Below are 10,045 nucleotides of genomic sequence, written 5' to 3'. Positions count from 1 at the left end.
AACTACAGACTAAACATAGAAAGCGAAGGGGTTACCCTAAAACATAACCCAAATCCAAAATATCTCCGTGTAACACTGGATCGTACTCTAACTTTTAAGGAACACTTACATAAAACTGCAGCTAATGTAAAAACTCGCAATAATATCATTCACAAGCTTGCAAACACCTCTTCGGGAGCCAATGCAGACACAATCAGGACAAGCGCTCTTGCATTAGTCTATTCAACAGCCGACTATTGTGCTCCAGTCTGGCTAAACAGTCACCATACTAACGTCCTAGACACACAACTAAATCAGACAATGAGGTATATTACGGGGACCATAAAAAGCACACCAACTCAGTGGCTTCCAGTTCTAAGCAACATTGCACCAACCAAAACACGACGGTTAGCTGCCCTTAAATCACAATACCAGAAATGTCAAAAGAATCCCTCATTGCCAATAAATACCGACATAGATCAGTTAAACCAGGGCCAATTGCGGCTGAGATCTCGAAATCCGCCAACAAGAACAGCAAAAAATCTTCCAAACAATTTCACAATCTATGAGCATTGGATAAGCGAATGGAACGAAGAAGTGAACAATGCACACCTAATAGGAAATCCCACAGTCAAACTCAACGGTTTCTCTCTTCCGCGTCGAGAATGGTGTAATCTGAACCGAATCAGGGCAGGTCATGGAGTGTGCAATAAATCACTTAACCAATGGGGTATCGCAGACAGCCCGCTATGTGACAAATGCAATGCTGCTGAACAAACAGTCCACCACATTACACAAGAATGTCCAGCCACACGATTCGAAGGAAGCTTAATCGAAATCCACGAACTAACTCCTGAGGCAATGGAATGGCTCCACAGTAGCAATATCCGCCTTTAATGTTTTCATTTATATTCTTACAATCTATTGTATGTTTTAGCAATGTGTAAAGTTCATACGAATATATATACTGTATCGTCTGCATATCTAATCATATTAAGTAGTTCCCCGTTGATTTTTATTGCATTTGGCAGTCTCTCAAGTGCCTTTTTAAATAACTGGTCCGAGCAAACATTGAACAATGTTAGCGACAAAATGCAACCTCGTCTGACTCCTCGTTGTATGGAGATTTCATCGGTGTAGTTATCTCCAATTTTTACGATAGCAGCTTGATTCCAGTACAAATTTTTAATGGCACGAATATCCTTGTCATCTATTCCGATATTTTTCAGTATTTGCATTAATTTTACATGCTGTACTTTATCGAATGCCTTCTCGAAGTCCACAAAGCATGCAAATACATATTTTCTTTGGTCACGGCATTTTTGTAATAGAATGTTAAGCGCAAAAAGTACCTCCCTGGTTCCCATTCCAATAATTATCCTAATTAACCAAACTCTTAAGATTTTCCTAAGAATACTGCACAACAGTAGGGGTTGCCAACTTCTTGAAAATCTCAAGATCTTGTCTTGATCCTTTCTTGATTTCAAGACAAGATCAAGACAAGAAGTAATTTTAGATTTCAAGACAGACAAGAAATTTTATATCAATACCAGTCAAGAAAACAAGAAATCTTGACTAATAATGAAAACTCTAAAACGTATTTATTTCTGAAAAAAATAACATTATTTTAACATAACATATTTTAATTTATTGCACACTTTTTTGCTAAAACGATTTACAAAAATGTAAATTAAAAATAATAAATAATGATACTTACCTACCTAATCCTGTTGAAAATAAAATTGCAAACTAGATTTTATTATAAATAACAAATTTAGCACATTTTTAAATCGGAATTAATAAGCCATAAGCCATGAATTAAGGCAGATAACACTTCTCATGGAGTCAACGCCTAGCTGATTTCTTGGCGTTCTTATTGTTAAAGCTGCTCTTGAAAATAGCATTTCCGCAGGTACAGATGTTGCTGGCGTTCCGAGAAAATCCTTGGCCATTTTCGATAATGACGGGTAGATATTTTCGCGTCTTCTCCACCAATCAAGTATATTCTCAGACCAGTATATTCTGACCTAGGCTCATTTATGTATTTTTCAATTTCATACTTCCAAGATTTTAAGTTATCATTATCAGCTTTGTTAACTAGGTAAGTAAGTAATATCTAAATCAAATTCGTTATCTTCTTTTTTCAGACTAAGTGATGGCTCTGGTATTGGATTCTGTAGATCATTCTGGGATTTACTGAAATAGTAAGCTTTAAATATTTCTTCAAATTTTTGTACTGCCTCTGATTGTAGAAGCTTTCTCCAAGATGAAGAGGAAAATGCCTCTACTTTATGCCGAGGGTCCAAAATAAGAACTATACAGTATATCCAATTAGTTTTGTCGTTTTGTTAAAGTGTTTCAGTATTTTATCTCTCGCAGCTTGAATGAAGTAAATTAATTACTCGTCAGTAGTGTCTCTATCAATTCAATTACCAAGTTAATTTTGTCTAAAAGTTTCCAGTTTGTCTAAAAGTAAGTTTACTCCAGTTACCACCAATGGGAGTGTGCAATATTTTTCCCCTTCGAGCCTGCGAGTATTGAAGACAGTGTTTTAAAGCTTCTCAGATATTGACAAAATTTACTGATGAGAACCCATTATTTATCTAATATTTTGCATTTATTCAGATTTTCATCGGGACTCCCCCCAGTGGCCGTGTTAGCACTAGCACACAACGCAATAAAAAGGTCGCCGGGGAATCACCGGACCAAGTAATCAAGAAATATCAAGATCTTGAAATTTTTTGAGTCAAGACAAGATATAAAACGTCAATAAAACGTCAAGACAAGATTTTTTTAAATTTCTTGATTTTTTCTCAAGACAAGACAAGAAGTTGTTGTCAAGACAAGAATTCTTGTCTTGTCGACCCCTACACGACAGAATTAAACTCAAATGCGAAGAAGAACTCGATGATACCCAATTTGCCTTTAGAAATGCTTTGGGAACCAGGGAAGCACTTTTTGTGCTAAATATCCTATTACAAAAATGCCGTGATCAAAAAAAGTTGTATTTGCATGCTTCGTGGACTTCGAGAAGGCTGTCGATAAAGTTAAGCAAGTAAAATTAATACAGATGCTAAAAAAATGTAGGAATAAATGACGTAAAAGGTATTTGTATCATTAAAAATTTGTACTGGAATTAAACTGCTATCGTAAAAACTGTAGATAACTACACTGACAAAATCTCCATACGACGAGGAGTTAGACAAGGTTGCATTTTGTCCTCAAAATTGTTCAATGTTTAGTCGGACCAGTAATTTAAAAATGCACTTGAGAGACAGCCAAATGAAATAAAAATCGACGAGGAAATACTTAATGTAATTACGCGGATGAATGTCTCCAAAATCTACTTGATCATATCTATCTACATCACGAAGTAGGAGAGGAAATTAACGTTAAAATAAACTCAAACAAAACCAGATTTGTAGTATTTAGTCGTAACGCACACACACATGCAGCGATTCAATTAAATGAGCCCAAGTTGAAAAAGTTTACAAAATGACATATTTGGGAACTGTCATAACCAACCAACTAGGTCCAGACATAGAAGTAAAATGCAGAATAGCAATGAATAAAACTACTTTTATGAAAATGAAGTCATTTATTTGCAATAATCATCTCAGTTTAGAACTAAGACAAAGAATGGTGCTATGTTTGTTCTGTACTTTTGTATGGTGCAAAAGTGTGGACACTAAACGTATCAAGCATGAATAGAATTAAAGTATTGGAAATGTGGATGCATAGACGAATGCTCAAGATACCTTAGACAGCAAGAAAAACTAATGAAGGTCAACAAAGATAGAGAAATGCCTAAGGACTGTTAAATACTGGAAAATATCTTATCTGGGACAGTGAAAGGAAATCGATTTAGAATACTACAACTGATCCTCAAAGGCAAAATAGAGGTCCATAGAAGTGTAGGAAGAAAAAAAGTTTCTTCGTTTTCGTTTCTTTTTCGTCCATTTACCTTCGTAATAGGTAATAGGACACTTATTTCATCTAACAATACAACACTGCAAACGTTTGTTTTCTATACTTTCACAAAATTTATTACAACTAAGTGACTACAGCTGTTTCGGCAGAGTGCCTTTCTCAAGTGATATAGTTTACAATGTGTTTGCCTTTTTAAGTCTGCAACTGAAGAGGTTGAGGAGTGGGGAGCTGTTTGTCTCTAGTTGGTCATTCAGAATTATATCTGTATTTTTCGATTTATTAATTTCCATAGATTCTAAAAAAGATAGCTTAAGGCCTTTATTTTGGATATGTAGAATTTGAAACTCTTCATTGAAAGAATGATTATGATCTAGAAGGTGAAGTGCGTATGTAGAAGTGTCTGTTTTTCTATTGTTGAAAGATCTTTTGTGTTCTGCTATCCGTTTGTCAAAGGTTCTGCCAGTTTGACCGATGTAAGTTTTCGGACAGTCACCACAAGTTAGTTTGTACACACCACTCTGTAGTTGCTTTCTCTTTCGGCTTTTATTGTTCTTTACATATTTATTTAAGTTGTTATTAGTTCTGAAGGCTGGTGTTATTCCTTTCTTTTTTATGTATCTGGCTATTTTTGTTGTTATCTTGCCAGTATATGTGAGAGAGCAGAAGGGACTGGGTTCTTTCTGTGGTGGTGGATACACTAATTTCAGGGCTTTCTTATGGAGTTTTTGGTTTAAAATTTTGTTAACTGTTTGTTCGTTATAGCCATTGTTTACTGCTATTTGTTTAATGATGTTTAGTTCTATCTCGAAGTTATTTTTTGTCATGGGAATTTCTGTCAGTCTATGTATCATGCTATGGTAGGCTGCTAATTTGTGTTGTGTAGGATGGGATGATGAATTGTGTATGGTTGTGTCAGTATGGGTAGGTTTATGATATACGGAGAACTCATGTTTGTTGTGTAGTCTGGTAATCGTTACATCTAGAAAGTTTATGGAATTATTCTGTTCTGTTTCTATTGTAAACTCAATATTACTATGAAGTGAATTAATGTATGATAGAAATTGGTCAAGTTGTCTGTTAGTTCCTGTAAAGCATACTAGTATATCATCCACGTATCTACACCAATATAAAAACTGTTTAAATACGGGATGTATAGAAATTGTTGTTTTAAGTTGGTTCATAAATATATCTGCCCATTGCTATCAGATATATTTATGAACCAACTTGAAACAACAATTTCTAAACATCCCGTATTTAAACAGTTCTTATATTGGTGGAGATACGTGGATGATATACTAGTATGCTTTACAGGAACTAACAGACAACTTAACCAATTTCTGTCATACATTAATTCACTTCATAGTAATATTGAGTTTACAATAGAAACAGAACAGAATAATTCCATAAACTTTCTAGATGTAATGATTACCAGACTACACAACAAACATGAGTTCTCCGTATATCATAAACCTACCCATACTGACACAACCATACACAATTCATCATCCCATCCTACACAACACAAATTAGCAGCCTACCATAGCATGATACATAGACTGACAGAAATTCCCATGACAAAAAATAACTTCGAGATAGAACTAAACATCATTAAACAAATAGCAGTAAACAATGGCTATAACGAACGAACAGTTAACAAAATTTTAAACCAAAAACTCCATAAGAAAGCCCTGAAATTAGTGTATCCACCACCACAGAAAGAAACCAGTACCTTCTGCTCTCTCACATATACTGGCAAGATAACAACAAAAATAGCCAGATACATAAAAAAGAAAGGAATAACACCAGGCCTCAGAACTAACAACATAAATATATTAAGAACAATAAAAGCCGAAAGAGAAAGCAACTACAGAGTGGTGTGTACAAACTAACTTGTGGTGACTGTCCGAAAACTTACATCGGTCAAACTGGCAGAACCTTTGACAAACGGATAGCAGAACACAAAAGGTCTTTCAACAATAGAAAAACAGACACTTCTACATACGCACTTCACCTTCTAGATCATAATCATTCTTTCAATGAAGAGTTTCAAATTCTACATATCCAAAATAAAGGCCTTAAGCTATCTTTTTTAGAATCTATGGAAATTAATAAATTGAAAAATACAGATATAATTCTGAATGACCAACTCGAGACAAACAGCTCCCCACTCCTCAACCTCTTCAGTTAAAGACTTAAAAAGGCAAACACATTGTAAACTATATCACTTGAGAAAGGCACTCTGCCGAAACAGCTGTAGTCACTTAGTTGTAATAAATTTTGTGGAAGTATAGAAAACAAACGTTTTCAGTGTTTTATGTTTTATTGTTAGATAAAATGAACTTCCATCAAGTAACGGTCGAATCCATCAATTTCCTATTCCATGTTTCAGAAGATCGAGAAGCCTTCTCAAAATTATTCCGTTTCTTCTCTTGATAATGAAAATGACAAAACAAACTTTTTTGTTGTGTGTTATGTCCCCCTCCATCGAGTCAAAATTTTTGTTTAAGCTTCGTAGACAAGGATACTTCAATCACAAAACCCGACAGCCCGAAAAAAAGTTTTAACAAATGTATCACTCCAATTATATCAAAATCCTCACCCTTACACCCGATCTTAACCAGGAATTCCTACTGTGTGTTATTGAAAACATTAACCGTCTTTCTTTATATGACGGTACAATAAACTATTGTACTGTATATAAAATTTTATATCATCGGGAATGAGTTCGTGAGGAAAGAGGACTTGTCACCACACAGAGGTAAACCGAACAAACCCCAGTCCGACCCCTGGTGGAATTAACGACCCCCTGTATATGGCTTTACTAGTTTACAGTGCCGTAACAAAATAAAGACATTAGTAATTCTAAAGTCCGGATTATAAGCATGACAGAAAGATCAAAATAAGTATCTATATAAGCAAAAAATGTCGCAAAAATAAGCAAAGTTTTTATGAAATAAGAAAGGTTTAAGAAAAAAAACGTGTAAGTAAACATGGATATAATGATATAAATATGAATAAATGACATTAACATTAAATTACATTTATTTTTAATTATCGTATTAATAACAATAAATAAAAAATTACCAAAATGTTAAGCTTTAACATTAAAATATTTGTAATTCATGGCCATTAGCAAAAAAAAACAATTAACAATATGTTTTTCAAATTTTTCTTGTAAAAAGCTATGTCTTCTATCTGTATACATATATTTATACGTAGAATAAGTTCTTTCAACATCTTCAGATGTGATTGGTGCGTATTTAAATTTAGACAAATGTACCGGTACTATTTTACAACAATATAATAAATTTGGGCTTTCTGCAGACAAATATTAGTTTTTACATGACAGATATAACGATGGGTTTTCCTGTTTATCTCCTAAGCCTAAGGGATTAAAATTCTTATGGTTTATTGAATTACTAAAGTTTTATAGCTCTGTATACTTCATAGAATTTTGTTTAAGAAGGTAACACGAAATTTCACTATAGTTTATCATAAGAAGTGCAATAAACAAAGAGAAGCAACATATCTTTAAAATAAGCATTTTTACTAAAAATCCTAATTATAAGAAAAAAAGCAAAAAAAGCAAAAAAAAAGCAAAATGCTTATAATTCGGACTTTGGTAATTACCTTCTTTAACATTATAATATGTATTGGGTTTTACTGATTACTTGACTACTATTTTAAGCTGAATAAACCACGATTGAAATTAAAGTCTTTATCTTTTTAGAAGTCTTTGTTAGATGTAATTATTTGTCGTTTTGATTTTCACCTGCGAAATCGTTTCCAAAATGTGTACCTCTTTTCTTGTCCCAAAATATTCAAAATAATTGAGATAATTAAAAACAATGATGGAAACCCTATCTAAAATCTGTAACTTATCGAAGCTGTGTGGAACAAAGATTGCAAGATACTGCTCTCTTATAAAAAATCAAGAGGCTAATACGGGTCAGAAAGGTTATGAAGATACCTGAAGAACAGATAATGGTACCATATACATGGCACCATTGGGAAAAACAGAAATGAGACAGGAAAGAATAAATAGAAAATCTAGAGTCAACTAAGTCATGTTAATCATGGAATAGTGGAGAAAGCATTACGGGGAGATAGAACAGACTACAAGAATGTCAAGGCTTCTCAAAGAGCCCTTAGTTAAGCATTCCCTCACTCCAAAAGAGTCAGGTGAATACACTCAGAATGGTGAAGAGACTCTGAAAGAACTTTCTAGGCTACACTTGGCAAAGTGGACTGGATACCATGACTTGTGTTTCTAGGGAAACTGGTACCTATGTGGTATGTGGCAGAAGTACCAAGACAAAATCAAATGGGCAATAAACTTATTTGAGCCATATAATTCAACGGGTGCCAACGGGTGCGAATATTATTCAATATGTTCTTCTACAGAGGGGAGATGACTTTGATCCTGCAGGCTAGTCTAGCACTGGGGTACATACAAAAAGCATGGGGTCGATAAGGGTGGTTTTTATACCCAAACCTGACAAAATTGGAGAGAAAAAAAAAATAACTACGGCCAAAAAGTCTGATGTCATTCATACTGAAGACTATGAAAACTGCTCGACAAGCATATTGATTGAAAGACCGATACGTCAGGGACAGATCGAGAAGGAGTCTCAACAGAAAGATAACGACGAAGCAGAAACTCCTACAAAAGAAGAAGTACAAAAAGAAATGAAAATCCTCCAGAAAGCAGCAGAAGAAGATGAAATAGCAGTGGAATTAATAAAATACGGAGGAGGAGAATTAGAGAATGAAATAAACAAGTTAATACAACAAATATGGATCCAGAACACACTACCCAATGGAACAGAGGTGTTATAGTGCCTATCTATCAAAAAGGAGATCGGAAGGAGTGCGAGAATTACAGAGCAATAACCCTGTAAATACCACAAAAAATTCTAGGAAACATACTAAACATGAGACTTACATCATGCGTCGAAACAATTCAAAAATCTAAAAAATGCAACAGAGATATTCACGTAATATTCATAGGTTTCAACAGCACTTTTGATACAATTAATAGAGGGAGAAAGAAGAATGAAAGCCAATGTCGAAATTGAAGAAGAATTATAGGAGAAAATACAGTCATATACATACAATTTCTTCGCTTAAGCCTTGGTTTTCTCGAAAGCGGCACCGACAAACTGCGACCTTAACACTGCGACAAATGACGTCATAAAAAACTGTACCACGCAAAATAATAGCAGTGGTTTCCAAGGATGCGTTGGAAGCCACCGCTTGCTGAGTTTACACATTTCATTGCCGCAGTGAAGAACCTTGAATTTTTCACCGTAATCTGACGTCATTCATCGCAGTGTTACGGTCGCAGTTTGTCGGTGCCGCTTTCGAGGAAACCAAGGCTTTAGAATAGATAAGACATATACAGAGACACCCATACTCAGATATGCTGAGAAGGATAACTAACTGAACACCACTATGGCCAAGATATAAAGGAAGCATAAAATACTTTATAAAAGGTATATTTGTTAAAATCCCTATACAGGGCTACATCAAAGACAGAACTAGTTTTCGATCGGTTGACCGATCATCATCAGTGCAATCCTAAAATGTGTACAACCAGATAAAATGATGCAAACTATTTAAAATGTTGACTAAGGTTATGAAAAGTTATAGGTTATACTCACTTAGAATCTACATGCTAACCACCAAAGTAAAAATATATGGGTAAAAATATATTAGGGTTTTTACCCATATATTTTTACTTTGGTGGTTAGCATGTAGATTCTAAGTGAGTATAACCTATAACTTTTCATAACCTTAGTCAACATTTTAAATACTTTGCATCATTTTATCTGGTTGTACACATTTTAGGATTACACTGATGATGATCGGTCAACCGATCGAAAACTAGTTCTGTCTTTTATAAAGGATTTTATGTTTTTGTAATGGTATACAGCCAACTACAGGAAATTTTTCCTCGTGGATATATAAAGGAAGGCCTAGAAGAAGGTGGATGGATGTTATAAGGATGATATAGGAGAAGATATAAGAACAATAAATGGTAAACACTGGAAGGTTCAGTGCAAGGACAGGAAGAAATGAAAAGAGTCACGACGGCAGCAAAGACACAGAACACGCTATAAATGACATGGAGGAG

The sequence above is a fragment of the Diabrotica virgifera genome, chromosome 7 (assembly GCF_917563875.1).
Source record: "Diabrotica virgifera virgifera chromosome 7, PGI_DIABVI_V3a".
NCBI classification, from domain to species: Eukaryota; Metazoa; Arthropoda; class Insecta; order Coleoptera; family Chrysomelidae; genus Diabrotica; species Diabrotica virgifera.
The sequence above is the reverse complement of the archived record's forward strand: the minus strand, read 5'-3'. Positions refer to the sequence as shown.